General features: G+C 40.4%; 1 protein-coding gene across 5 annotated transcripts in view; it reads left to right on the top strand.

Moving 5' to 3' along the window:
* Window positions 1-4,667: 4,667 nt before the first annotated feature.
* The window catches only part of ZFYVE9 (zinc finger FYVE-type containing 9), a 56,151-nt gene continuing 36,130 nt past the window's right edge, over window positions 4,668-24,688 (top strand). The window contains exons 1-3 of one of the 5 annotated variants that reach the window (XM_039556466.1): window positions 5,892-6,019; window positions 14,667-14,808; window positions 21,139-21,243. The gene's annotated coding sequence lies outside the window, so the exon portion shown is untranslated. Of the gene's footprint in view, window positions 4,761-5,062; window positions 5,147-5,891; window positions 6,020-14,666; window positions 14,809-19,287; window positions 20,528-21,138; window positions 21,244-24,688 lie in introns of those variants that run through there. The other 4 variants (XM_019291609.2, XM_039556467.1, XM_039556465.1 and 1 more) reach the window with 4 other exon arrangements.

The following is a 24,688-nucleotide window of genomic DNA, read 5'->3' as shown; positions in this document are numbered from 1 at the left end:
TTTTCTTTTTCTTTTTCTTTTTCTCTTTTTCTTTTTCTTTTTCTTCCTTTTCCTTTTTCCTTTTTCTTTTTCACTCCTAAGGATACATGGCATATTTAAAATTTAAACTGGACGAAATGAGAATAGGTATTCAGCATGGAATGACTCTAAACTGACTCACACAATGAGATGGTGACCTAGCAGGCCTTTTTCCTTCCAAGAGATTAAGTCCTATCTAGTGGAAAATGCATCATAGATTAATTAAGTGTCCATGTATTAGTGGCTTTACCGTATGACTCACTAATACTGAGTTAACCTTAATATAGGATTCTGAGAATCTTAAGCCAAGGATTTTATTGAATCACATTGTTCTGGTGCAGGTAGTACTTGAGTTTAATGGATGAAGTCTGCACAGAATTTAGAAAAATCAAAGATTCAAGGCTGATGAGGTAATCAAAACGTATTCAGAGAGACAGCACCGGAGCTGGGCCAGTCCCTCAGCCACTAGAGGGCAAAGCCACAGCGTTGCAATCGGCAGCGCTGTCTGCTCGCCTCTTTCCAAGGGTGTTATCAGCGAGAGCATTTATTTTATAACAAAAACTGGTTAGATGATCACTAAGCCCTTCACTAGGAATGGCGTTAGTAATGAATACTTAGAGTATTGTTTCTGTCAGAGTGTGGTATGCAGGCAGTTATTAGCCACGGTGCGGAAAAAAAAGCCAACATTTTCTTCCATAGAACTGTGAATAAAAGATTCAGGCACCCAAGAGGTTTGGACTCTTAGGCTCACAGCACAGGCCTTTCCTACTCGAAGTCTTGCATATCAGTAGAAGGCTGAGTACTTGTATCAGGAACTACACTGGGAAAGTAATGAACATTTTGCTGCAAGGTTTCCTAATTTTTTGATGGTACCAAGTCAGACCGAAAGACTCCTGAATCTTTCAATCAATGACAGATTTTGGAGAAGTCCAAAGCCTTATGTACAATCCCCTACCCAAGTCAGCCTTTGACTTTCTAATATTAAGAATTTTTGTTCTCTCCACTGGTTCTTGCCCTCTCCTGTGCAATGCATGTTATCAAGCATCTGTTCTGTGCTCACACTAAATTTCCCGCTGCACTTTTCAGAGATCAGGAGTGGGTCAGTTTGGTGTGGACCTGAGAGACTGCTTGGCACAAAACCACTGTGCCGTCTGTGACAGTGGCCAGAAGCAGATGCCAGAGGAAGAGTTTAGTAGCAGGATAATCATATAGTCACACTTGTCAGGAGTAACCTCCCAGCTTCCAGCAATGTATGTCTCAGGCATCCTGAGTGAGAAAAGTTATCTTGGCATGCAATATGCTTCAAAGGCTTTGCCTTCTGTGAACGAGTCCACCCATCCCTTCAACCATTGTAAACATTGCCATCCCCACGGCTGCTCCCATCATGTGCTGAACAGCACATGAGCTGTGTCAGAAGATGCTGAAAGGGATGACAGGTTGTTACTTCTTAGTGCCCAAGGAAAGCAACTTCTGCATAGACAAGCAGCCAGAACACACAGCTACAGACACAGAGTTCTATCTCCTGGGGAGCAGACTTACAGGACTGAACTCCTGCTTCTGTTAAAATTAAGTTTTTACGACCTCCTAATTTCGACATTCTCAGTGCTGGGAAATCCAGCTTGTCCTGCCCTAAACTGTCTTGGTGATTAATTACCTTCCCTGGCAGAAGACCTCACAGGAAGATGAATACATCTGCATATGCTCACTGAATCTTGGAAGTTAAAACCTGTGATTGAGTCACCCCTTCACCTTTTTTTCTGACACTGAAATAGATTGAACATTTTCACTTTAAATCATTCTTACTGATCTTCTCTGAACCATCTCTTTTTCAGCTTCTATTAAGAAATTAAGGAATTTGGGTATCAGACTTCAGGAGTAATGGGACTAGTACCAGAAAAATAAATACAGACATCTTTCTATATTCTCCTGTTTATAAACCCAGGATTGCGTTGTCCTCTTGGCTACAGCACCACACCATCTGCTTATTTTCTTCTGATTATATGTGATGATTCTTGAGGTTTTTGAGTATTACCTCGAAAGAGCACAAATTCTCTCATCCTATAATCACTCTCTCTATTCCTTGGTGCATGGTTTTACATTTGGCTGTACAGAAATGCACATTACTTGTTATCAAGCTGTCTCAGCTACATTACAGCACGAGTTGTTATTTATGAATTCCAATTGCTTATATCACTTGCAAACTCTTTAAGTGATGATTTTATGTTTTTCTTAGAGCCATTAATATCAATACAATGAAGTGTAGAACTAATTGCCATAGGACGCAGAAACACATTCTTTGATGATGACTTTTTATTTCCCCACTTTGTAACTGTCAGTTAGAGCCTCAACAGTTTAATATGAGCTGTGATGAGTCTGTGTCATTTTGGCTTCTTAATTAAAATGCTGCAAGTTACAAGAACAAATATTTTGCAGACCTACTTACCTTCATCAACCGAACTTGTAATGCCATTAAAAAAAAATCAAATTATTTTCACAAGATTTATTTTCCACATTAATTTGCACTTATTGTGTTTCCACCCTTTAATTCTTTTCTAATCAAGTAATGGAGATAATGTCCCATTTTATTACCCAGAATTCTTGTCAGTCTGGCAGGTTGTAATTACCTTGGTCACCTTGTTTACCCTTTTAAAATATTGGTACAATATTTCATTCAGTCCTCTGGAACTTCAACAGTGTTCCAAGATTTATTGAAAATCAACATTAATAGTCTAAAGATACTCTGTGCCAGTGCTTTTAAAACTTTTGGATGCAAGTTACCTGGACCTGCTGATAGCCAACTTCATTAGCTTTTGTTTAACATCCTCCTCAGTGCTTGTTGTAATGGAATGTATTTCATCATCACCATCATCCTCTGATATTTGTGTATCGTATGGCTCTTCCCCAAAACCAGACCAGGACTCAGTTTTTGAGTTCTTCTGCCTTTCCTACATTGTTATTAACCATTCCACAATTTCTACCTCAGAACAGAGTGAAGCCCTTATGAAACTTCCTTTTCCCACAGACTTCTGCAAGTTTCACCACACAGTTTAAAAATCCTCTTACTTGTCCTTAACTCTATTGTTCAAAGATTACTCTGGCATCATTTTGAATCGCTAGAATTCCCTGGAACTCCCAGATCCCAGTGTAGTGTAGATCCCATTGTTACATACGTCTTTGTACTGATGTAAACTCTGTGCTGCTCCCTGCAACCAGGGCACCTCAGAGTTTTCTCTCACCTTTCTAACTGTGGCCCTCTCACCCACTTTACTGTTCCCTGCCTTTTGCAAATTGAAGTATCCTCTTCTCTCTGCTCTCCTTTTTGCCTTTTCTTTGGCAGCTTCTCATAAAGAGCTGGGAAAAACACTTGGGAAAAGAGGTGGCAAACTCAATACCAAACATCCATGCAGTCATGTGGGGTAATGTCAAGCATCATTTCTCATGACAGCGCTGTAGGGGATCACCGACATGGGAGAGCTGCAGATACGTTTTGGAGAGTTCATAACTTGGACTCTTGTGCCAAGTGAAAAGTCATCATCCATGTCTTACAGCCTTGCTGTGGCTTGAGATCAAAATCATTGGTTTGGTTTGTATACAGTGTTTCTCACTATCAATATTGAAATGTTTCCTCTTCTAGCAGAGGGAGCACATTGAGAACACAGGATGGGCAATCTTTCTGCTCTAAGCTCAGGTGTCTGGCACCACAACTGCCTGCAGCAGCACCCTGGGGTTTGTGGAGTTTGCTGCTCTAGATACATCTTCATTCAGAACAAGTCATGTGGCATCCAAGATACCCAGGAGGGATGGGGAATGGGACCATATCCCATCACCTTAACTCACAGAGATGTTTCCCATTGCTCCTAACTCCTGTTTTGCATGCTTTCATGTGACAGCCTTCCTGCAAAACAGCCAGTTATGATATCCTTCAGGAAAAACCTCTCTGTGTTTGGTGAGAAAACATCCTAATGAATGGCTGCATCCAGAGGACTAAAAATAGAACAAAATTATGGTAGCGATATGCCTTTGTGAGACACTTGTAGATGGCAAAGTTATGCATTTGCATGCATTTGGCCAGAGGTTATAGAGAGTTACGCTGCTCACTCATTAATTTATTTCCTTTTTGTTTGTCAGGCATATTGTATGTTTATCAGTCTGAGGTGTTTCATGAGAATCATTTTGAGGACAGTTATTGTGTATTGCACCAATCTGAACCCCTCATCTGTGCTTCACAAGCATGACACCACTAATTGCTAAAGAGATAGCAAGTTGGGGTTAACCAGGAATGCTTTATGGGAGAAAATAAATTCCATCTCCATTAACATGCTACTCCCAGCTATGATGGAAGAGCATTTTTTATCTCCTCAGCTATTTGCCCATGGATTGATGATTCAGTTGATTGGGAGCATCTCGTATTTTCTGCTTGAAAAGCACATAGTTCCACCAGAATCAATGAATAAACATTAAGTGCTTCCCTTTCATTTCAAGCAGGATGGGCTGGTGCTCCTGGATGGAGCAAGGAGGCCTAGATTTTATCACCAGGGCTCATTACACTGCATTCAGTGACATTATGTGGGAAGTTAATGGAGAAGCCCAACCTGCTGGAAAGTGATAGCCTGTAAGTGTGAAGGCTTGGGAAGAGGGAATGGCCGTGCAACTGCATTAGCAGCCACCACACTCACCTTTCCCTCCTTCCTGGGCTAACATGGCACTCTGCTGCGGCTGGGAGGTCACGGACCTGCACAAAGGTGAGGGGACAGCGACTCCTTCCCATTCCCGCGGCAACAAGCGAGCCTTTCCTGAGGGGGAAGCGGGGTGAGGGGCTCCTGAGGCGAGCGATGAGGGATTCCTGAGGAAAGAGGTTCCTGAGACGAGGAGTGAGAGGTTCCTGAAGCGAGGGGTGAGGGATTGGTGAGGCGCTGAGCGCTCTCTCTCTCGGGTGAGGCTGCAGGCGGCGGTGAGGCCGCGCTGTGCCGGTTCGCAGCCCGGGACCGGCCGCCCCCCGCCCACCCCGCGCCCGCCGGACCGCGGCACACGAGGGAAGCGACATTTCCTGGAGTTCCCGAGCGCTCGCAGGCAGGCGAAGAGTCCCGCTCCCGGCATGGGCCACCGCCTCCTCTTGGAGAGAGAACGGGTGAGACTGCGGGCGCAGTGTCACGGTTTGACGTAACTTGTCGGCTCGCCATCGCGGCTCCTGTGAGGAAGGAGCGCGCTTGTCTGTTGTTGTTGTTCGGTGTGGGGTGGTTTTTTGTTGTTTTTTTTTTGTTTGGGTTATTTTTATTTGTTGGTTTGGGGTTTTTTTAATTTCTGGAAGCCTCTTTGCTGAGGATTGAATGTGTCTGCCAGCGGATAGCTCCGTGCCTCGCAGCTCTCAGAGCGGCCGAGGGCGTCCCGCAGGACGGGGTGTCCCTCTCCGGTTGTGGAGACACTCAACATGAAATGGCGAAATAACACATGGACGGCTCCCAGCCGCGAGTCCTTCTGACCAGGTTTTGTGTAGTGGTCACACTAAACACCCGCTGCAGCCGGGGTCCGGGGGCGCGTCCCTCGGCCGCGGGGCACCGGCAGCGCCCGGTGGCGGCGGTGGGTGCCCGGTGCCGCCCCCCGCCTCTGTGTGTGTGTGGCTGCGGGGCCCGCGGGCTCTGCCGGTTCCCGCGGGGACAGAGCGGGCGGCTGCTCCCGCTGTCCGCCCGCTGCGGGACTGTCGGTGCGGGGGTGCCGGTGCGGATCCCGGTGCCCGGTGTGGGGGTGCCGGCGCGGACCCCGCGGCGCGGGGCGGGGGCGCGGCAGCTCCGCGCCGCCTCCCCGGCGGTGCCGCAGTGCCGTGCGCTGCCGCCGGGGCCGGGCAGGGGGCGCTGCTGCCGGGCGCTGCGGCGGCCTTGGCCGCGGAGGCAGCGAGCGAGCCCGGCTGGCGGCGGCGAGGGCGCGCCGGCCCCCAGCGCTCCCGGGGCGGACCCGGGGGATCCCCCTCGCCATGCAGACCCGGCGGTGCCTGCTGCCTCCCGAGGTGAGTGAGCGGCGTCCGGCGCGCCGCCCCCGGGCCGGGGAGGCCGGGGTACCCCGCTCCCCAGGCCCCTGCCGCCCGCAGCGAGGCCCCGCGGGCGGGCGGGCGGGGAGGGCTCCGGCGCCTCGGTGGAGCCGCCGTATCGCCGACAGCGCCCTGGGCCTGCGGGCTCCGGGCGCCCCCTCGCCCCGCCGCCCTTGTCCTCCGCACGCCTCCGAGGGGAAGGCAGCGGTCGCCCCCCTACCCTCCCCAGCGGCCGCCGTGGTCCTCCGAGCCCCCTCCCCGCCGTTCCCCCGCAGTCCCCGGGCATCCGGACTGGGTGACCCGCTCGCCCGGGGCACCTTTCTCCCCGTGCCGGCGATCCCGGAGATGGGGAAAGAGCTCCTGCTCCCCCCAGGACGCCCCGTGTGCCGGCGCGGGGCAGGGCGAGGCTGTGCCCGGGCAGCCGCGGCTGCCGGCCCGGGCAGGGGAGGATCCCTCTTTTCATCTCGTGCCCTTTTTATGGCCTGATCTCCGCTCTCTCCCCGGGCAGGGAATGTTACTTGCTCATCGCGATGTGTAACAAGTCACTCCTGCAATGGTGGTAGTGGCGGAGGGGGATGGGGAGAGCGGGCGGGATGCGTTTTATAACATCTCTAATTACGTGAAATTGTGGTCATGTCTCACTCTAAGAATAACTGGCACTCTTGGCATGTCAGACTTTTTGCAGAGGTGGGCTACTTTCTTGCTCATAAATGTTATGGCTAAAAAGGTGCCTGTGGCAGAGGGTGGCTCAAGAATTGTTTTTATCTTCTTAACCAGACAGAGAAACAAGTAGCAGATGGAAATTGATAGACTATATGTTTTCGTGTTAAGGACCTTGTTTATTTATAGACAAGATAGTCCTTATTATTTTATGACAGAGGTTTTTCAGAGGGTGTCATTTTTACACATATTTTCATTTAGTTCCGATATTAAGAGTTAACTGAATTCTGTCAGTCTTTTTAGTAAGTGTGGTTGTCTCAGATTAGAATTTCTGAATAACACTGCCCTCAATTTTTGGGTCCAGACTGAACCCAAAACCGGAAGGAGCTGTGAACAAACAAGTAAAATAGTAATAATAAAAAATATGCACTCCTTGAATAAAAGCTTTTATTTTCTTTGGGCAGCATTTAACTGACCAGGCAAGGTTTTAAACCATTGTAATTAACTTTTATTAGCAAGTAATTTTTGATTGCATGGAACGACTCCAGATTTTAGATACACCTTCAGTGGCTGAGGCATTCAAATAATTTGTTACTGCCTGAACCATCAGTGTGCTTCTTTTTATAAAGTTGCAGCATGTGATGCAAAATTAGAAGAACAGTCTCCTTGACCCAAGAGAGACAAATTTTAAAATCTCTTCAGAGGTTTGGGAAATCTGAAATGAAAGCTGAAGAAGGGTCTAAAATTTCAAACAAGCCTCGTTCTCTAATTGAAGCCCTGATTAACCCTGAACAAGTTACCATGGTCTGACACACGTGATTTATTTGCATTGCTTTATGGTGCCTCCTTTAGTGTGTGAGAAAGGAAGAAACCCACCCCAAAACTGCCGTGCTGACTCCTGATATTGGGTGTTATTTTTGTGTGTTAACTTTGAGTCAGTTACGAGGCTGGGGATTAAATACTTTCAAACACACACTCATTTCAGGATCTGAGGCCTGGGGCTAAGGCTGAGATGAAATACAGTTTTTTTAGCTTGGCATAAAGTCTGGCTGTGATTGTCTCAGGGAACAAAGGTAGAGACTGAACAAAGATGTAGTATTAAAACTTGTGGCCAAAGAATGATAAGCTTTTCATGTCTGTTGTAGTCTGTCCACTTGCTGTGCCAGCTTTGGCAGAAAACAGCTTGCTAGTTTTTTGGTTTACAGGCTATCTATAGAAAATTACCTGGAAATTATTTTGCTAAAGGATTAGAGTGGTGTTTTGATTTTGAATACAAGTTGGACAAAAAGAGGTTTTGGGAAGAAGTTGTGTGTTCATGTTTTGTTGATCAGAAAAATCTTTTTGATGCACTGAGAATCTTTCAAATAAAACTGGTTTTCTTGACTGAAAATCAGTTGAGGGATAATAGTTTCAGTGCACAGTTAGTCTGTGTGCTGATGAATCTGTGGTCTTTTCCAGAACACTGTTGTAAAGACACCAGTATATTCATAGGCTTCTTTGAAACTGTTATATAAAGGCTAATGTTTATTTCTGTAATGTGATTGAGATTAAAGAAATTGAAAGGTGGCCTGTTTATAGTTCTATTTGTGATTCCTTACGAGACTTGGACTTTTAAATGGACAGAAATGTGAGCTAGTATGCTTGGTTATCCCTCCTGTTGTTTCTGTAAAGCACTGAGAAAGGCACAGTGATACTGCAAATGGACAAAGCTTTTTGTATTGATAAGCAATAGAAAGTCAAAAGTAAATGGCTGAAAGTAACTGAAAGTGTTGAGTTTTAGGTGATAGAGACAGCTTTTACTTTTGTGTTGGCTTGAAGCGTTGGCTATATCTTGCAATACTGGGAAAATTCTATCAGTTAATGAAAATGGGTGGGAAGTTATAAAATATATATCAAGGATGCTTCATTGACATAGTAGTTTCTACTTGAATTGGAATTCAGGAAAAATAGATTCAGGATACATATTGATACAATTTTTTTGACTAATGACTAGAGCAAAACATGCCATATAGTCATCAAAAAAATAGCACACTGAAAAATCAGTGTGATAAAAGTAAATTACCTTTATCATAATGCACACAAATATAATTTATATGTAAAGAATTATTATTTGTCTTATCTCTAGAGATAATTTTATTTTTACATACAAGTAAAATACTTTCCTACTTACTATTTGTTTGGCTGAGTTTCACTTAAACTGCTACTCAGATTGCCATAACAGACAGGTAGAATAGGAAAAATACTTTTAAGGTGAGCTTATATGTATTCTTTCTCTGAATAATTCCAGTCTGGTTTATTACTGGATTATTCCATCAGTAATTACATTACTCTTGTATTGCTGCAAAAGATAAGCAGAGGTGGCTAATATTGGTACTTATTTTTCAGAAATAACAGCCCTCCAAGTAGTACATCAGCATCAAATAAGCTTAACATGAATGGCAGAGGAAATCCATGAAGTGTCACTTAAACTATTTTGAAGTTGCTAGGGAAATCTAATTAATTTAAAAACATAGGTTGAAGGCAAGCAGTGCATGGCCAGGAACTTCAGGGTATCAACAGAGGGTAAATTGTTCCCTCCCTATTCTTTCATCCAGATCTGCTCAAGGGGGAGGGGACGTAAAGAAGCAAGTCCAGTCAGCTGAGATTTGCACAGGCATAGTTCTGTTACAGTAAGAAAAATGGTCAAAAAAAGGAAGGTGATAAACTATGTGAAAAACAGGTGTGGAGTCACAACCTGTAGATCCTCTGTGTTTTAGGAAGTGTGGAGCTCTCTGAATAGCTTGTGTGGTATCTTCAGTCTGAGGATAAACTCAGGCAAGAGTTGTGTTAGTTATGAAGGCCAGGGAAACCAGAGCTTTAGAAAACTTTAACATTGTTTTGTTTTCATGTGAAATTTGATAATTTGGAAATGTCAATATGTGGCAGCGTGACCATATGTTATGTTTTGAAGTTTTGGTGTTGATACATCGAAATTTTCATGTGTTTTGTCCCCAGTGTACGTTGAGCAAAGAAAAACATGGACTTCAGTGGTGGATTCCGCTTGCATTGTTTTTTTGTCTCTGTGTTTCTTGAGTAGAAATGATCAACTTTCATATGGAATTATTTGCAGATAATGCTAATAGCTATATCCCTCTACATTTTGTTTGTATTGTGTTTTATTTTGTGTTGTATATAGAAATATAACTATCTTTGTCTTGCTATATGTATTAATATTGTTGATATTACATCTCTGATATTTTGATGGCAGCTGAAGTTACAAACCTATCTATGAGTCAGTGGGGTCACTGTAGTATCAGGCGTCTAAGAGAATACCCTGAAGGTCCAGAAGCATTCCAGTAAGCTCTGCTAGGATTTTCTAGATTTGTCTTTCAAGAATTTTATTGCATGCTGCTTGTTTCCTATACTTCTTCCCCCTCCTTTTAATATCCACAGGAAGCTTGATGAACTTGTTTTTAAGAGCTTGATTGCACGGGGGAGTTCAGTAGGGCTTTACATTTGGAAATGGTGTTGCCAGTTAACAACTTTTTAAAACGTTGGATTTCTGTTGCAGTTTGGTTCCAACATAGTAACAAAGGTGGAAAGCTTTCCAGTGGAGGTTTGAGGCATCAGCTGCTGCTTTAGACAGCACTGCTGAACCCTGGTGTAGGGGATGGCTTCAGATGTAAAGTGATGCAGTAAATGTACCTTTGCTGGTGTGTTCCTGTTTTTCAGCCTGACTCAAGCTGAACTGATGTTTGCAGTAGTTACAAAAAAGCACTAAAGCCTAACGTAGACAAAGCTGGAAGTGTTTTTTCCTCTGCCATTTTCTATGTGCAAAAATGTTGTAGAATTCAGTTTGGTAACTATTTCAGGGCTGTTTCCCAGCTATTCTTCATTAGTGACAGAGGAATTAGGCATGATCAAAGATACTTCAAGTGTTTTGAGCTTCTTTTTGCTTGTGCTGAGAAGATCCCTTGTCCAGTTAAGTGCGAGAAAAGAAATGCTATATACCAAATTATTACCATGCTGACTGGTAGTGTTTCAGTGTGAATTTTGCTTATTGACTACTTGTACTGCAATTTTGCAGAAGAGGGTTTTTTTTGTTGTTGTTAATAAAATGGTAGCTGGGAGGAACTTGTTGTTCCCTCTTCCCAGCATAAAAAGAATCCAGAGGTCATTTCCTATCAGGTGATAAATTGAAATTAGGCCATACTTGGGTCAGAGATTCATGGGTGCTCTATCAATTACAGAAGAGCTATAGCTGCTCTAGTAGTACTTAACAGCCTTCTGGATTCTTGCAGTTTCAAAAAATACTGTAATTGGAAAGTTTTTATTTACTTCTATGAGATACTGTTCTTTTTATAAATAATAAAACTCAAACTTTATACATGTGCTTTGGGTACAACATTTCTATTTCATTCCAAGTTAAAAATTTTATTTGGGGAAGTAATATGGGTGAAATACGTTAGCAGATTATTGATGGAAGAACATACACACTTTTTCCCCAAAAAAGTAGTGTGATGCACTTAAAAGGAGCTGGTAAATGTTCAGTGTAAGAAGAAGATCAAAGAGCTTTCTAAATTGCATAATACGTTCTTTATCTGTGAATGACACTGACTATTAGAGGAGCTTTTCTGTTTCCAGGCTCAGTTTTGTTGTGTCAAAACTCTGCTTTGAACTCAGTGTACATGTTGTCTTACCTGTTCACACTCCAAGTGTGAACTAGAAGATTGATTTAGGAACACTAAAATAAGGGCCAAGCCATTTAAAACTATGATTTTATAGTATATGTAGCTACTATAAATTCAAGAAGTATTGGCAAATTGTATGAGTATGCATAAAATTTATTGCTTGATCAGTTGGCCAGTCAGATAATTGGAAGTTTGTAAGATACAACATGACAAAAACTGTAGATGTTTTCAGATTTGTGAGTTTTTTATTTCTCAGTTATTATTTACTGTACTTCTCTTACATTTCTTTTAACCCAGTCAATGAAACTGTTCTCTTATCTGTTTCCTTTTCTTCTTCAACAACTTTGATTTTTTCTTTCTCCCTCTCTTGTTTTTTTGAATTGTTGGATTTTAAGAGGAAGGCTGAAGACTGGTGTCATTAATAGTAAAATATGGGCCCCAGTTTCCGGTGATGTAGATTCCTCTGGTCTGTGTGATGCTCAGACCTCATTCTGATCTTGGGTGTGCCACACATGCAGTGTCTCTGAGGTGCACTTTGGTGATGAGTGTGGGGCTGAAGGTAAACCCTGCCCCAGTCATCTGCTGAAGGTGTCTGGAGAATTAAATTTGTATTCCCACTTCAAGTTTTGCAGCTCTGAGCTTTGCATATCAATTTAAACAAAACGAAATGAATCTTGTTTCTCTGCCAGATTGGGAAGTGCAGTGAGTGAAGAGGTGCACATTTGGTTTTTCTGCAGGTGTTGTAGAGAAGCAAAGGCAAGTGGGCTGCTGTGGTTTATTGCAGAAGAGTGGTGGATAACTGTGCTGGTGACTTCTTAAATAAAGGTGATATGAAAGAAAAGTTTATCTTGTGTGTCGCTCCCATCAGCTGCTGAGTAGGGGTAGTGCTGACCTGTCTTTTTAGTGCATCACAGATCCAAGGAGCATGCTGCCCAACGCCATGGAATGCTGAGGACAGAGAACTGGACTTGATTAACCTGGTGCTCCAAAGAGTGCAGTGGTTCTTGGATTGAGTCAGTGCAGTGTGCTGGAACCAGTAATAAAGGAGCTGAAACACACGAATCTGTTCCAGATTTATTTCTGATGGCTACGACTTATTTTCCACCCATAATTCTTTAGATTTTGTGAAAGATTTTGTAAGTAACAGGGAAATTTTTACATGATCTGGAGATGGAGAGAAGTATGTTTTGTTTTGAGTTGGAAGATGTGTTGAATGAGTTTATAGTGTAAATCTTATCTGATGTTATATGTATCCAAGTCCTTGGAGATACTATATTAGTAAGCATTTTGTTCTACCATCTATGGAATGAAAGAATCTTGCTTTTCTGTAGATGTAAATGCTTTTTTCCCCATAGTAGCTCTTCTTTTCCTTCTCTTCCCTCTCTGCATGAATCCCATCTTTCTCACATAACACCATAATTCTGTTTGGTTTTTTTTTTTCCAGAGCTGTATGGGTATCGATTACCCAGCAGGTTGCTGCCAACATAGATAGAGCAGCCTGCTTTTCCTTTGGAGGGCAGTCACTTGGACTTGTTTTTACTGTGTAGATACTCATTTTCATGACAGACATATATATAATTTTTAAAATATGAACATGAAGAATAGTAAATGAACATTATGATCCCATAATCTTAATTTCTGTAGGAGATTAGATTAAAGATACAACACTTGAAAAGTGGCAGCATCTGAACATTTAACCGGTATGTAAAAGTCCTCTTGTTCATATTACTGAGGCTGTGAATACTGAGCCTTCTTTGTAGGCTGGAGGAGACACAAAAGTTACATGGTTAAAAAATACACAGCAAACCAATCATGCCAATGTAATTTCTTATTCCCTATCTGCACTGTAATGCAGATAAATGATCATTTAATGTGAACTGAGATAATGTAAGAGGAAAGTTCCCTCTTTGTGATTTTTTTTTTTCATTTATCTCACAGTCTTTTTGGAATTGCCCATTTGCCTGTGATACTGTAGAAATGCATGCTGTGTCTTGGAAATAGCTTGCTTCTGAGACTTGTGTTTTGTAGAGAAAGGCACAGGTGTCTGATTTACTTTTTGGGGTTTATACTTCAGTATACAGCTGCTCTTTCTGTTTGCCAGCCACACTGATAGTCCAGCAGAGCATGTTGGCTGTCACGGTGTTACAAAGGTACATTGTAAATGCTGCATTGGTTAATTCAAAATGAGTATTTTAATGATCTCTTATTTGGTGAACGTGAAAGTACATGCAAAGCCCACTTCTTAGGTTCTATTATTAACAGATTACTTTAAATAGCATATATATTGAAACAGCCTCTTAGCTGAAACAGCAAATTGCATTGATTGTAGTAATTTTGTACTGTGTTTTTGTATAAATTATGAAGGCTGCAAAAACCCCAGCGTATTTCATGTGTTTCACAGTTTTTTCTTGACTCTTTTATAAATGTAACTTTAAAAGGTTGTTACTTAACCATCAGTCCACCTGTGTGCTTTTCTGCTTTCAAGTAATTGTATTGGTGTACTGGCTTAATAGCTTCTATATTGTATTTACCTTGGTTTCACTTAACAAGTCACCTGTAAAATGCATTTTAACCCATCTCTGGAATTCACTCATAGATTTTCTTTTTGTATACTCCTGTAGAATAAATGTGGCTTTTCTTATGATGCCAGTTATATATTGTTTCTTGAAACTCACGGGCAATAGATAATTTTGTGTGTAGTGGTTTTGTTCCCTTATTCATTTCCTATAATACCCTTTGTGGCTATATATATATATATATATATTTTTTTTTTTTTTAAGCTTCATTTCTGTACAGATGGCTTTTAAATGTAATTGTACCTTCTAATTTGAGGAAACATACGGTAGTGCCTCCTATGTAGTTAACAAAACTTGTCTTGACTAGAGACTTCAAGGGAAGTGCTTGAGGGAAGTGGTCCTGGATGCTGAATACCCACTGTGTATATGTGTCAGAAAATGCATTTCAGGCTACAAGGCTGGGGGTTTAATTGAATTTGTGAAGGAGCTTAATGATGGTAAAGAATGATGAGGTTGGATAGGAGGCAGGTTGGTAGTTAGGACAGTGTCTTAGGAAATGGCTGTTATTTTAGCCTTGTGGGTTTTTGCTTTTTTGATGGCCGTTTTGTCAAAAGACTTCCATTTCTGTTTGCAATGTGGATGTACCACCATTGCTGTTGGGTTTGCTCCCACTGTTCTTAATCTTGTGTGGTTAATAAGGTTCACAAGTATGTTTATACCAGTAATGAACAGTAATGTTGGAACATGGGGTAACATGGGGTTTCTCATTTTTTTTGTCAGAGAAAGAAGAAAGCTTGGGCAGGGAGAAAACAAATGGATGCAGGAAGAAGTGAATGGGGAAGGAATGTGAGAGGGGAAAAGGAGACCTCCAGATGAAGAACACACAGGAGTATGGTACAGGCTAAGAAGGAGGGGTAAAGAGGTAGGGATTTGTGGCTGAGCAGAATCAATCACCCTATCAGTGGACAGAAGTGGCAGAGGTTTCTCACTTTTGATCTATCTGAGAAATGTTGCATCTGAGTTCTATCAGAAGAATCTGGCGTTCCTCGAGCTCTGTAGGATTTCTGATAACTGTATTAATACTCATAACTCATTAATAATGAAGGCTTTCAAATATTTTTGGGTTTTATCTGTTAAGTCTTTATTTCCTGACTGCTAACAGAGATCCAGAATTAGGGGCATTTAGTATTATAACTAAAACTTCCTGGAGTCCAACATAAATTTCAGGTAAATGTCCTGATTGCATCAGTGGCACAATATATCAGGGAAAAGAAAAAAAGCTTTGCAGTGAACCTAAATGCAAGTTGCTGCATTCAACCTGTTGATTAGTGCTCAGTCCCTTCAGCACTGTTACATGCATGTTAATGGACCTCAGCATAGATGAGATGCATGCTCAGAAATAGCAGTATCAGTACACACTGTTGCCATGGATTATTGAGTTGTATCGAGTGAGTTACTAGTTACAGATGACTTAAGACATAATGCACTGTGAGCATCAGCAGTGATGTTAGATCATGATCACAAACGTGGGCGGGAACTTTGCTACACTTGACAACAGTGTTTTATAATGTGTTTGGTGTGATATGAATATAAAGGTCTATACAAAATGGGAATTAAGTTACCTACTTAGAGATCATTTCAGGCAGAAGAGAGTATGAGATAAAAATCCATATTTATTTCAGGGATCCATGGTAATCCAGCTTTACATAACATAGGATTTGAGAAAAAGTGACTGTTTGGTGTCTATAATTATGATATTTCTTTAAAATGTATGTAAGAATTTAGAACACTGTTGTCTTACACAGTTATCAGATGAGCAGAGATGACCACAGAAGTGTTGGAAACAGAGCCTGTTGATAAAGGTGGTGTTAGTATCTGCCTGACTTCTCTCCAGTGGTTTTTGCCTGTTCAGACGGTCCTTTCTCTAAAGAGCAGCTGAGTGCATAAATTGTGTTGCTTCCAGCAGCTTCTCTCCCCAGTGGGTACAACTTGGAATTGATGGGCTGGTAAATGGTAGCAAAGCAGTTTCCCTTCTTGCCCATTGTCCTTTTGATCTGTCTCATTTTGGTTGTGTGGCACTTCTGGCTTTTATTATCAGATTTTGCTCACTGGCACTCGCCAGTGTCAGCCCCTCGTGGGCTTTTTAAAAAGGACAGTTCCTTAGCAGTTGGAGGCTTTTAATTAGAGATTCTAGGGGACCTTAGTCAGTTCTTCCCTTACTGCCCAAATCTAAGAAAGATCTGAAACAATGTTGAGTCTATTTGGGTTTCATTCTTGTTTCTACCCTACATTAGAAAGAAGAAAAATTCATAAAGTGTTAGGGTACAGGATTAATCCACTGTGGGATAGAGTGTCAGCTTTAAGTAATTTTATTCTTCAAATGTATTAAACATCATTGTCAAAACCTTGTCAAATACCAAAACATTAAAATCATCCCATAAACCTACTTATTCTATATGTTTACTTTATTTTGTATTTGAATAAAGATAAATAACAGCTTCAGATCAGTATGTTAAATGGATTAATCAAAAAAAAAACCCCTATGTTGTTACATTGATGACATTACTTGGAACCCTTGCACAAATTAAGAAACATGATTTTATATTAAATTTATGTTTAATGCACTGTGCATTAGCTTTTTGTGGTTTACAGTATTTTAAACTTGGAAGTTGCATGAAACTAAGTGTTATAAAACATTAGATACATAAACCACCACATTTTGAAGTGACCTCTATGAGCATATGAATAAGCTCAGGAAAGGATTTTCTCTTTTTTTTTTTTCCCCAACTGTATTCCTCTGGAAAAACTTGTGTGGAAGGCAGCACTGCAGTGTAAACCTATCTATTTGTTCTTCCCCAGAGCAGGGATGGATCCTTTTCCAGGCACTCAGGAGCAGTTACATAAGCAGGAGCTGGTTCCTGTCTCCAGGTGCTGAGGCCCGGCCTCTGCAGCAGGCTGAGGCTGCTCGGCAAGGCTGGGGTTTATGTCAGGAAAACAAATAAATTGCTTTCTCCTTGAAATAGTAAAAAAGGGTAGGAAATGGAATTTTATTTTCTACTGTAAATGGTTATAAAGCAGGTGTCCTTTTCAGTTGGGCTGCTTTTATTCCCTGGAGCACAAAGGTTGATAATGCTGCTGTAGTTTGTCTTGTCTCCCTCTTACTTTTGACTGTGATACTTCCTATAATGCTGCTTTGAAGTTACTGCTCTTTTGACTGCCTTACTACTGCTCAGGCATGTGTGAATGTCTCCTTATGGAAACTTGGCTGGAGACAAATTGGAAATAATGGCTTTAAAATGGCATGGGGGAGAGTCAAGGGAAAAGATGCAAATATTGGTGAAATAATTAGAGAGACTGTTCTGCTTTAAGCATTATCCACCTCTGTTTGTTCAGTTGATTGGAAAAAAAGACAATCCAATGCAACATTGCAATAGTTTATCTTTTGTCAGCATTCATGGGTAGTGAGCTGGTACAAAGTGTTGTATTACACAGAAAGAGCCTGCCGGGCCCCAGCCTGCTCTTGGGTGCATTTACATTGAGTAGTAGGAACATCAGCAAACTATGGAAAGTAAAGCTGAAGGATTCTTGGTCATCTTGAGCTTCTGGTGCAGGGAAAGGATTAGCAGCGACTGTATCTTGTTTGTATTTGTTGCATTTCATTTTTGCTGCTGTATTTAATATTTCTTATTAAATGGATTTATGGTGAGTTTTAATGGGATTTTTAAATCGGAACTGTGATATAGATAGTGTATTTTAAAAAGAATCTGTTGTCATTTGCTGAGTCTTCTTTAATAACTTAGCATTTTGAAAACAATTATGATTTTTCTTTTTCTGGTTGCATTGAATGACTACTAGTTTAATTTATTAATAGAACACTTAATTTTGGAATGTTTAATTTGAGGTCTAATCTGAAGTCCTTGCCATTGCAGGCATTTTCAGGTGTGTGACAGATATTGCTACTGCTGTGTCACACACACTTTGTAATGCCTGCCCTTCCCTTCATTTGGCATGTGCTAGGTAGAAAGAACTCCATGTTTTGGGACAAAATTGTTAGGCATGTGGTAAATCACCATTATTCCAAGCATTATATTACTTGAGTGAAGAACCCCCTTTTCTGTTTTTGAAGGCTTAGCTTCCAGATTGATTGATCAGATAAAATAATTAATTTTACATTACTGATGTGTGTCCTGAAACTTTCCACCTATCTCCCCCTTGTTTAAGTACACTGATTTCCTGTTAATGTAACCCCCTGCTATGGTATTTCTTGTTGTAGTTCATATTTTCTTGCAGAGTTGGGGCCTGAACATATCCCCTGTCTGTAGTCTCTGAATCTCCCATCTGATACTTCCAGAGTGTAGACAAGGTAGGAAGTTAAGATACCAGCATTGAAATCTGGATTTGCATTTAGGATAATGCCTAGTTCAACTAATCTAGCAATAATAAAGTGCCTTAAAATGGCTGCAAATGTCTCCCTGCCTACTCAAAGACATCTTCTCACTGGTAGCACATTATAGAGGATCTGTAGTGTAGTTAAGAGTTGGATCTTTGCCAGTAGATGGAAGCATTTTTTAGCATCTCCTCATGCTTTGAGCATTTTTCGCATTTTTTTACCATAGTATCAAAATTGCTTCTTTTTCAGTCTCTTTCCATTTATTATAAGCTATTCCAGTTTCTGCTAGTTCAGATTACTTTCATTTAATGTTGTAAACACTTTTTACATTCTTTTTTGTGGAAGATATTTCTAATTTTGTATTTTTAGAGTTCTTTTCTTCTATTCTTCATCCTTTCTTTATTCTGATCACGTCTCTGCTTGTCAAATTTCTCCTCAATTTCTGTTTTGGTTTTGCCATAATTGGTAGTCGCCTTCTTGGAGCTCCTGAGGGAAATCAGACATGTAGGGTACAACCAAAGCAGCACCTGAGTGACACCACTGTAGGGCAGGAGACAGAGGAGTTCAGCCAACCATCAGCAGAAGAGATAAGGAACTGAAATGCTCCAAGTAACAAACTGGGACAGGAGGGACACTGGGCCTACTTCATTTGCAGTAATTTTAGGTCTCAGTGGGCCCATAATTTTTAGGTGGAAATGTATGCATCTTTTACAAGTGTGATGGAACCCTTTTTTAGCAGTGTGTGTGACTCAGAGAAAACCTAATAATCACTAGGTTATATGTTGTTGTGAGTATTCATGGCTCTCACTTGTAGTTATTCCTTTTGTCCTCAATTTTAATTTCAATATACTTTTCTTACATTAGATTCTTACTGAAAAAAGAATTTGGCTCTGCTGCCAACTTGTTCATTTTTTTCATGAAATCCAAGTGTTATAATATACTTTTTTTTAAACTTACTTTTTGTTTAAGTGTACTACGTTCATATCTGTAAGCATGCTGTGATTTTTGCATTGATCTTTGTAAGGGGAAGTGGCTGATGAAAGTAAATGTTGAACTGTAAACAAAAAGCTCCAGGACCTCCAGGTAATATCTCTTCAAAGCTTACTTTGGAGACTGGCAGCGATTGATTGGATCTGTGTTCTTCTCCGTTGAATGGTTACGCACAAAAAAGTCATTACCTGGGAAGGACAGAACAAGGAAAGAGGAGCAGAATAAAAACAATGAATAATAAAGCTGTGCTGTTGCCCTGAATATTGCTTGCCTAGAAGGTTTGCTGGCTTAGAGCATGGGTGTCAGCACAGCACGTTTCAGCTGTGGGTTGCTAGGGCTGATCCGTTTCTGATCAGGGAAGGTTGAACTTTGTGGTTAATGTATGACTGGTTCATGTGATGTTCGTGATGCAGCTGACAGGCCTTGCCATAAATCACAGACAGAAATGTCATTAATTGATCTGTCTTTTCAAAGGGGTCATGAAAACAGAATCATTTTCCTGCACTACAGGCCAGGAGGGGACATGATGGTGGTTCAGAAAACCTTCCTCACTGCCACGTGTACTTCACGTCCCTTTGAAAAACCTTATTATGATGCCTTTCAGTGGAATTAAATTTCCTCCACTTCCGTTTTTGCATGCATGTGAAGCCTATCTGAAGAATGTTGTAATAAGATAACATCTACTATTTCCTAGATAACCAAGATTCATTTTAGTTTATAGAGGTAGAAATACACATAACATCAGAACTTGTATACAGGAAGAGTTCTGCTGGCATCCAAAGCTGTGGGATTCTGAGTTTGGAAACACTACTACTCAGAGTGATACTGTTCAGTTCATTAGTTTCCTGCAATTATTACTGTAGCTAATTTCTGAAAAGAATAATAAACAACCCTGGGAAAAATTTAGTGTAACACTGAATATTGCTTTCATGCATGGAGAACTGATTTTTTTTTTAGCACTGTTCATTTTGCCGGAGTTTTAAGGTTTTTTTTCTAACATACGTTGCAGCTTCATCAGAGCACTAATAAACGTTTTAACTACCTAACAGGTCAAAATGTCAGTGCTAGCAAACCTTAAAACATGAATTTAACTTACCTCTTTCCTTTTCTTGTTGCACTGTTTGTCATAAGCTAGTTTGTGTTTTCTCTGCCCATGGCTGTGTTGGATTTTTGAGCTATGTTGGCTGTTAGGATGCAACCTGGGAAAATGAGCACCTGACCTATAGAAATGCTGTGGATTGAAGAACAAAAGTTTCTTCAGGTGACTTTTTTTTTTCCTCTTGGGTCCTCCCTGCTATTGAAGGTTGGTGCTATTGTGGGTTTTGTGAGAAGCAGCCTTTAGGAAATGAAGGGAGCCTAAGATTGTAGGGGGAATAATTTGAAGACAAAACCACTTGTTTAGCTGTAACAAAATCAGTGGGAAGCTGATGAATACTGTTTACAGAATTCAGAGGGCTGTGAATTTTTGTTGAGTATCAAAGCTACTAGCTCTTTATTTTTGGAAGGCCTATTGTAGTATAATACAATTGATTTCAGAGGCTAGTTTTATAAATTGTTACAGTCAAGGTCATCAGAAATACAAGGGCAGTTGGAGTTGCTGCATTACACTGAGGGTTTACAGTTAATTGAAGAATAATAACAGGGAGGTATCAATGAGTTTCTTATTAGCAACATTTTTCTCCAGACTATAGGAGAGCCATAGTGGCATAGTGCACACATCCCTGAATTTAAAGCTGCAGATGTAATCCAAATCATTTGAAGCTTGCAGCATTTGCCAAATATGCCTGTGCTAGCTGCAGCCATGTGTTGAGAAAAACAAGGTTTGTGGTGGAATTACCAATCATAAAATACATATTTGTATTTTCTTTCCAGGATCAAGTAGAACACCCTGATTCAGCAGAACTGGCTGGTTGTGCTGCAGTCATCATGAGAAGGCACAGGGTCATTCATTTCTTAACATATGTATAAGAGAAAAAGGTAAGAGGCAACTTCTGCTTTAGAATATAGTGATTCAGGGTTCTGCACCTGAGATGTTTTTTATGTATTCTTTTGGATATATATTTATTTACGTACACCTTTGTATATGGATGTATCTCTTACATAGAACATGATGGAGTATTTTTAGCAATTTGTTGTTTTGTTTTTTACTGAGAGTAATTGCCCTGTTTTAGAGCAAAGACTGTGTCTTACTTTGTTTGGGAGAGGGGGAAGGTGGGCAAAGTCTTTCTTTCTCAGTCTGTGCTGTAGACAGACCTCATCAGTTCTAAATAAAGCTATTGCTCAACTCTGAACAAACTCTTCATTACAGCAGAGACTCGCAGGGACAGGTGACACACAGATCGCCGAAGGGAGCTGGAACAAGTTGTGCACTTGACCATTGTTTGTTGGGGTTGAAGGAGGTGTTCAGGAGCACTGGATCTCATAAATCAGTCTGTCCAGTCGATCTGTACTTCTGTGCTGTCATGCTACAGGAAAGTGACATTTTCTGGATGTGTGATTTTTATCAGGATGAATGAGCAATGTTTGGTTTCAGTTTGATCATGCCCTTTGTGACTTCCATCTTAGGAGCTTTTCATGGATATTTTTTGTGAGGACTATAATAAACTATTTGAGCATTTTGTTTAGTAAGAGATTAATGAAACCTGTAGGTTCACAGTTTGATATTGAAAGAGTTGTCTCCACAGGACAGCATGACAGGAAATCCTGGGATTCTATTCTGGTCCTTTACATACTCTCTGGTTTTTAGGCCTTTGCTGTGAGGCCAATAGTTGTATGTCAGTATTATTTCCTTTCAGTGCATTTTTTATTACATTATTTTAATGTGATTGTGAGCTGATCATCCACTGTTAAAGACAATTTGAAAGACTAAAGACAATTTGAAAGACTAAAGGCTGTCAGTTCCCGTGGTGAGAACATCTCAAGGATAATTTAGGATGTGCAGTTCAGAAGATCATGGGTTACATAATCCCTTATCATAGAGCCCAACACAAATACAAGTCTGGCTGCTTTGCAGGTATGACACAAGGCCAGTCTCTTGTACAGTTCATTTCCCAAGAGCAAGCAGGCATGTGGGATATCTGAGCTCTCTTGAGAGACAGTCTTCAAGGCTAAGCCTGTTCAGAATAACACCTAATTTTAAGGGAGGGTTTTCTGTCCTTGACTTCTGTCTCCTTCCCTCCCCCACTATGCAACTGAAGTTTGTGTTATGTCTGAATGCTGCGATGACAAGGGCAGTAATTCTGAGTAGATATGACACACGCATTTTTGGTACATGGACCTTTAAATTTAGATATCAAGGGAGATTAGAGCATGTAAGCTTCATGGAATGTAAGTTCCTAAGTTTCAGAAATGAAAATGATGGTAAGCCCATGCTGTTGTTATGAAGAAATTGATAAGTAAAACACAGTTCCTGAATTATGCATGATCTGTGATCCAACAGGAGCTTGAAAATAATCTGATTTGACAGGCTGCATGTTTTAATTAGCTCTTTGCCCTGAAAGACAGAAGATGACTCTGCAATGGGTAACAAATGATCTTGGGTTCTGCACTTACTATACCAGTGGGTAGTAACCATTGTATTACTCTTTTTTGTATACAGAGTTAAATAAAATACAAAATTTTACATTTTTTCCATAATTAGTCTTTTCTGGCAAATCTGTACATGGAGGACTGTCTTTTTGGAAAAAAACATCTTCTGTATTTTACTCATTGGTGGTTTATGTCTCCTTTTCCTTGCAGTGGCACAAAATCCTCTCCTTCATACTGTTCATTCCAATATATACTAATTTAGGAAGTATCTCCTTTTTGGTGGCATACAGCTAAAATTACCACTGAAACTTCTTTGTGATTTGCTCATGTTTTTATTCTCCTTTTTCCAGAATCTAAGTTGTGTGTTTGCTCATCAGCTTCTCTCGATGCCATGTCAGGATGTTTGAACAATACTACAGAGTTTCACAACTATTAAGGATCCTTTAAAAACATCATGCCAACCTTTGTACTAAGAGGAACTTTGGGATTAGAATAATTCTAAAAGTCTTCCAAGCTTTTATAGTGGTACATGCTAGTTGCAGTCAAAAGTTTCAAAAGACCTGTAAAGGAATATGCTTTTTATTAGCTTGGGTATTTAATAAAAATATTCAAAATAAAATTAAATTCTAAACCACAGGGAAAACAGCTACTCAATTATTACAGCATGCTGTGTTAGAGCAAGTTTATTTTCTGTTTTGATCTTGAGTTGCTGGCTATGGAGAGTTGAAGCATTAGATCTTCTACTGGCAGATATGTGAGTTGCTGACAATCAGGAAGCCTTGCTGATATCTGTTAGGAACATGAGTACTTGTCCTCCTTTACTGCCAGACAGAGGAGAGGGCATTAAGGACTTCTGTGGATTTGGCAGTGTGTTTTGCCCTTGGCAGAAATTTGCAGAAAAGCTTGGGGGGTTGCTGTGTTCTTTTATATAATAATAATAATTTTAGATCTTAGATCTGAAGATTTGCAGCTGACCTTTTTTGAGAAATACCTACTGCACAGACAATGAGATCTCATTTAGAGTGGCTGTCAGCTTAGTGACTGTGAGTTTAAAAATAAAAGGTTCTCCATATATCCTGGTACATCAGTAAGTAAAATAACAATAGTGATATAAAAGGTCTTTATTCTCTTCAGTTGGAACTCATGAGCACAAAAATTTTTTATGACACTTTTCAGTCTTGGAGTGCTTCACTGACAAATACTCTTTGCATCATTGACCTTCATCAATTGTTTGCTAGGAGCAGTGTTATCATTATAATGTAAATTAAATACATTTTAAATGGATGTGAAATTATATTGTATTTTGTACAAAACAGTCTTACTTTTTGAAACTTCTGAAATGCAGCCTGTGATCAAGGTGGGCAGCTTTTGCATTGCTTGTGTTATGATCTGTGCATCTGTGCACAGTTAATGATATGGCAGATCATCTATTTTCCTTGCAGAAGGAGTTAATCTAAAATCCCAGAACAGAGGCCAATTCTGGGAGTGTGTCAGATGACAAGTCGAGTTTATCTCTGAATTATATTGCAAATGGTCTTTTTTCTGTTGATGCTTTTTGCAATTCTAAGTTACTGTTAGATTAATTTTCTTCAAAACTAGCTTTTGTATATATGTTTAACACATGCCTTAGTCTGATTATGTTAAATAGCAATGTATTTATGTTGTATCATGTTCACCTTTTAGAACAACCATGTTTCAAGTTTTAAGTCGACCTTGAAAGCTTGAACTCTGCATTTTGTGATATTTTAAGGCACAGTCTTTTCCTGTCAATAACCTAATTGCAGCTGTTGCCCATAATAAATACAAAACTGCTGTACGGTAAATATTTATAATTTGTAACTTGGTAAATACAAAATGTTGTAGTAATGGAAATAAAAGTGGTTGATGCTTTCCT

The sequence above is a fragment of the Corvus cornix genome, chromosome 8 (genome assembly GCF_000738735.6).
Source record: "Corvus cornix cornix isolate S_Up_H32 chromosome 8, ASM73873v5, whole genome shotgun sequence".
In the NCBI taxonomy this organism is placed as follows: Eukaryota; Metazoa; Chordata; class Aves; order Passeriformes; family Corvidae; genus Corvus; species Corvus cornix.
The sequence above is the reverse complement of the archived record's forward strand: the minus strand, read 5'-3'. Positions and strand labels throughout refer to the sequence as shown.